The 5,849-nt window shown below is 45.3% G+C and overlaps 1 pseudogene; it reads left to right on the forward strand.

Moving 5' to 3' along the window:
* The first annotated feature begins 3,227 nt into the window (after nt 1–3,227).
* The window catches only part of LOC115837290, a 37,720-nt pseudogene continuing 35,098 nt past the window's right edge, over nt 3,228–5,849 (forward strand).

Raw genomic sequence — 5,849 nt, forward strand, 5'->3', positions numbered from 1 at the left:
AAACTTCTTTAGAAGGAATCAATGTGCTGGACACTGCTAAGTGCTCTGAGAATACAAAATGATTTAGAGTTGTTTCCCTTAAGGGACTCATCATCTCCTGGGAGAAAACAAGAAGAGCCAATCCTCTGATAAAGGTGTAAAGAGAAACTTTGGAGCTAAGAGTGATTGATTTGAATTTTGGGCTTGGGATTCTAGAAGGGCAGGGGAGGATCAGTGAAGGTTTCACAAAGAGGGAGAAGTTCGAGTAGGACTGTTTTGGTATCTATTGATCTCTAGCAATATAACTATGGAAAAACATAAAGAAGCTCATTCATTATCTCAAGGCAAGCTATGTGCCTGGACCTGAGCTAAGAATTAGAGCTATAACCTTAAGCAAGACAGAGTTCCTGCCTTCAAAGAGTGTATAGCCTGCTAACCCACTCGTGATCACACCACTGAGAGTTAACCACTGCTATGTTGGTGTGGTCCTTCCCAATTTGAAAGAAAAAAAAGTTGAGATTACCCTGTGCATACAGTTTTGTGTCTGGTTTGTTTTTCTCTCCTGGTACACAGATATTGTGAGAATTTTCCTCAAAGCATTAAATAATCTACAAAATCATGATTTTGAATTGATACATCACACATTGTCATATGAATATATCATGTTACTTGAGTAATTCTCTGTTGCTGAGAAAGATTTTCTAGTTTTGCTACTACAAAATAACACTGTAACAAATATACTTAATCTTTATGCTTCTCTCACAATTTTCTTAGGGTAAGTTCCCAAAACTAGTTAAATAACTAGTTCAAAAGAAAGAACATTTTAGAAGTTCTTGCTGATAGTTTTCTAATGTGGCTTATAGAAATGTTGTCCAGGTTTGGTTTCCCTAGCAGGCATCTGAGTGTCTTCTGCCTGGAGAGTGTCAAGCGGCAGACCATGAAGAAAGCAAGCCTGGTCCCAGGAATGGGGTGGGGAGTTTGGCCAAGTGTAACATGAACTAAAAAATGCTGAAAGAAACCAAAAGACAGGCTACAAACTACAATCAATGAATAGCCAGTATGAACTTGGCAATTAAGGAAATAAATTGTCGGAAATGATTACAACACAGTCCAAATCAACACAAAGATTTTATTTGCTTCTAGCACCATTTTAGGGCACCATTCTGAAAACTGGTGTGTGACTAAAGGGATTCTGAGAAACAAAGTTCATTGTGGGTGTAGTTAGAGTTCCCTGAGTAGCAAGCAACAGAAACTGAACCTTGGCTAATCTAAATCAAAAGGGAATTTACTGGGAAAACAGCTGATCTTTCAATAGCTCAACTGGAAATCAGGTCCAGAAACCAGGAAAGAACAAACAGGAAACCGGGGTGACGCCATAGGCAAGAAGCAGCACAGAATCAAGACCTAGGACCTCCTCACTGGGGTCGCTGGCTATACCACTGTGAATCACAAATGAGCTCCAGTTGGTTTCTGTCTTTTGATGACTTCGTTCAAATGTCAGATTCCAAGGAAGGAGGATCTGACTGACCTCATGTGGTTCACATGCATTACCCCAGGCCAGAGAAAGGCAGACACCTGACTAACAACTTTCCATATGTAGAATAAGTAATTCTTCCAGGTAAGTCAGGACACAGCCAGCCCAAACCAAAACTGTTTACCACACCATGTTACCTGGCAGGTGAGGTACACTAAGATTTAAACACTGTGATCCCTAAGCCCAGATTAATTTCCCACATTGAACTCCTCCCTCCCACCCCACCACACCCCACCAAAGTAGAATTCTGTGGAAGTGAAGAGACCCAGGAACTGTTAAGCTTTGATCGGACACGACTGAGAAATTCTAAATACCAGCCATCGTGTATGTGCGTCGTGCTGGAAGTTGGTATGAATAAATAATTAAAATAAGTAATTCCTGCTTTAACTTGAACTGAGGTTTAGCCTTTCTGCCTCCCCACTTCTTTTCATCTGGAGCTCTGGGCTTTGACTGATTAAAAGCAACAAGGGAGCAAGTGAACTGGAAGGAGTCTTGACTGAGAGCCAAAGCCAGACTCCTGCTGCCTTCTGCTGGGCCAGAGTCCCCTCCTCCATCTGATGAGCCTAGTGCAGAAAAGACAGCCCAAAAGATATTGCCTGGTTTTGTTTGAGAGGAATACTAAAACCAGATCAGTACAAGGGGCAATTTTGAGAAGCTGGCTCTCCCCAAAGAGGTCTCTCCCTTGAGACAATATCTCCCAGGCTTGTCTTTCTCTCCTGGCTTGTAGGAATCACGCCTCATCCCAGTGGCTATAACTGAAGTCATTGGCCCTGCGTGTGCTTCTTCTGGTACCCACGAACAGAAGGAAGAGACCCAGTTCCCTCAGGGACCCTCATCATTCAACCAGCAGTGAAGGATGAAAGGGGAACTGATAATTTTCAGGAATAGAAGCAAAGTAACACAAGCCTCATGGCACTTGGCACATACAAGTCACAGATCAGGGCGGGGGTTCATGCAGGAATGTAACACAGGAGATGAGCTGCCCTTGAGGACAGGGCGGGGTCAGGAAATGGCAGACTTCACTCTTTCCGAAAAGAGGCCAGTAGTCCTGGTCCTCAGGTCCTCAGGTGCTCAGAGCAGACGTCATTAGACATTCCCTTTGAGTAATCAGGACTGCAGGAATGAATTACTCCCTTGGAAGTGGGTTTGGGGCTGCAAAGTGGGGACAGTGATCCTACCCTGACACCAGAGTCAACTCAGTCTTCAAGAGTACATTCTAGAAAGAATTGGGATCTTTACATCCACAGAGCCAAGGCAAGATCCCAAGAGCTCTGGAGAATGCTCTTCCAGAGTCCCAGAGGAGTGGAGAAATGAGCATTTGTCAAGGACACTTGCTGATTTGGGAAGGGGTGGCCTTGCCAGTTCTGTGAGCCAGGGTCTGAGTAAATCATCACAGAGTCCTCTGCCCAAAAAGAGTTACACTGGCCCCACCACGTGCAGAAGTTAGAAACTGCCATGCCATTACAATACTAGTAAAAATATATTAACAGGGGTTCCAGTTTTTCTCCACGATAAACACTTAATATTTTTTTTCTAACATATCAAATCATTTCCATTTTTTCTCATTTTCTAGGGCTTTGTTGCCTAGTCTGCTTTGGTAACAATGTGCTAAGCCTGGCCCAAGAGCTCCACCAGACTTTGTTAACTGGGAAGAGGCTGCTTTTGTGCATCACAGCAGAAGAAAGTCTACATGTCAAACCTTCCTGCTTGGAACATGGGGGGTCAAGAGGACTTGCTCCTAAGGAGGAGAATATCTGTCCTGGCAGGCCTCTATTCTCCCCCACAGGGGCTTCTCTGGGTTGGGCCCCTCAGGCCCCCATCTGCCAGAGCGGGCAGGCTGAAGGACCAAGAGCAGGTCATGTGGGTCTGAGGGCACCTGGGATGAACTGTCACCCTGAGAACCGTCTGTTGAACTCAGCCTCCTCTTCGGTGACACTTAGTCCCAATCTAAGGGTCTCTGGCATGGAGCGTGTCAACTCAGCATGCAAGGTCTGCTGCACCGGCCATCCCTCTTCCACAGATGCTCTTGCCTGCCCTTCCCTGTACTCGATCCCACCCTCACTCTGTGTCCATCCCTAAACCCACTGCAGCTGGAAGTCCGTTTCTCTCCTTCTGTGGGGCACTTACATTCTTCTGACCTTTCACCTGTGTTGCCTATGCTTAGCTTTTCCTTTTAACTTTTAATCTGTTTTGGACTCATATCTAAAGTCTATCATATGCTCCAGAAGGCCAGGGTCATTTTTTTTCCATTCTCTGTGTGTCCTGCACAGTCCCTAACACATAATAGGTGCTCCTCTGTGTCCCTTTCTCCTCAAAAAGCTTGCTGATAGTAGCTCAATTACAGGACACATACACACTTTCACACATTACCTAGAACGTGGCCCTTAACCTCTTTAAGAGTGACTATATTCTTAAGAATATAGTGAAAGCTACAAACCCCTCCTCAGAAAGATGCACATGGACATATATAGAAAATTGCTTCATGCAAATTTCAGGATTTTACAGCCCCTCTGCAACCTGGTTCAGCCATTGACTCTAAGCTAAGAAACACGTTTAAAACCGTTCTTTTAACTGCACTGGAGTGGCTGCCACAGACATTGTGGCCTTGGTTTAACAGGTGGGAAAAAACTGAGGGTTGGAGAGGGAAGAGACTCCTCCAGACTGCTCTATATGGTTGATTGGTGTGGCCTCCTTGCCCAGTGCCCACATCTCCTTTGATATCTATTTGCAGATTTGCCCTGAGAAGTGCAAAATCACACAGAAATATCTCTTCCATCAGACCTGGCATCAGGGCAGAAAACCGTAATTCTTGTCATTCCTCGCCCTTGCTATGACGTTTGGCATCTGATGAAACAGTGCCTCACAAAGTCCAGCTGCAATTCTTGCCAGGGCTGAAGCGAGTTCCTCTCCTGGTGTCAGAGGACAGCTTGCTTGTTGTTGTAAATTTTTTATTTTCTCATCAGACTCCCAGCTGTCTCTCCAAATCTGAATACAAGAAGTCAAATGTGAGAGCAGCCAGGTGGAGTTATTAGCATTGCAGCAGACCTTCTCATCTCAGCAGCTGCATCAGTTATTCTCGTGTGTTGGCTCGAGATGCTCTGCACCAAACCATGGGCCCTTTACTCAATCGACCTCATGATTTGGAAGGCCCTGGCATCTCGGCAGGCAAATGACGTGATGAGGAAGGAGTCATGGAAGGGCACTGAGCCAGTACCTTCCACAGCAGCTTCGGTTTCCACTGTCAGTGCGTGATATGTGAATGAAAATCCCTGCGTAGTCATTAATGCATAATGCCTCAGTCACTGCCTCAAAAATCAATCTTTTACTGCCTCAACGAGGAAAAAAGAAAACAATCCCACTGCTCTCCCAGGCCCTGTAGTATGAGTCTATCATGGCCACTTGGGCATCACTTGGGCTCAGCTCCCTGACATGACAGTGTAATAGCTTCATAAAAAAGCAAGGGTGGTGGTTTTTTCAAACACCATTTGTTGTGTTTGAACAAATGTGCTTCATCACAGCTCCGCCTGCCTGTGGGCTGCTCTGTAGCTGACAGATAGCCCCAGCCTAAGGAAGCCAAGGTAAGGATACATGAAGTTCACCTTCCTGCACACTCAAAATATTCAAATCATCTCTAACCGCAGCCACAGGGCTTGTGCCAAATAGGTGTGCCCCTTCCTTGAATTTGTATGTGTGACTATTTCAAGCAGTGATGGCCCTCTATACCTTCTAAGGAAAAATATGTCTCTCAAATCAGCTGTTGTTACTTTTGCCCTTGTGGTTTCCCGGCATGACCCCAGGCACCTGTTAGTAGCTGTTGTGCTCCAAGACCACAACCTCCTAAACAAAGGTATTTATATTTCAAAGGGGATGAGGCCTTATTCAGTTCCTTCCTTTCCCACCTCCTTTAAGAAAATTCCAGCATTTGGGCTGGGCGTGGTAGCTCACTCCTGTAGTCCCAGCACTTTGGGAGGCTGAGATGGGTGGATTTCTTGAGGACAGGAGTTCGAGACCAGCCTGGTCAACATGATGAAACCCCATCTCTACTAAAAACACAAAAATTAACTGGGCATGATGGTACATGCCTGTAGTCCTAGCTACTCAAGAGGCTGAGGCAGGAGAATCACTTGAACCCAGGAGGCAGAGGTTGTAGTGAGCCAAGATCTTGCCATGCACTCCAGCCTGGGTGACAGAGTGAGACTCCATCTCAAAAAAGAAGAAAGAAAATTCCAGTGTTTGACTAGCGTGCACTGTGATAGCCTGTCAGGGAGAAATATTTGGCCAGAGGTGTAAGTGGCTGCTATGCACTATTGTATTAAAACAAGGTGACTCTAGGAGT

Source organism: Nomascus leucogenys, chromosome 11, assembly GCF_006542625.1.
Source record: "Nomascus leucogenys isolate Asia chromosome 11, Asia_NLE_v1, whole genome shotgun sequence".
Classification (NCBI taxonomy): Eukaryota; Metazoa; Chordata; class Mammalia; order Primates; family Hylobatidae; genus Nomascus; species Nomascus leucogenys.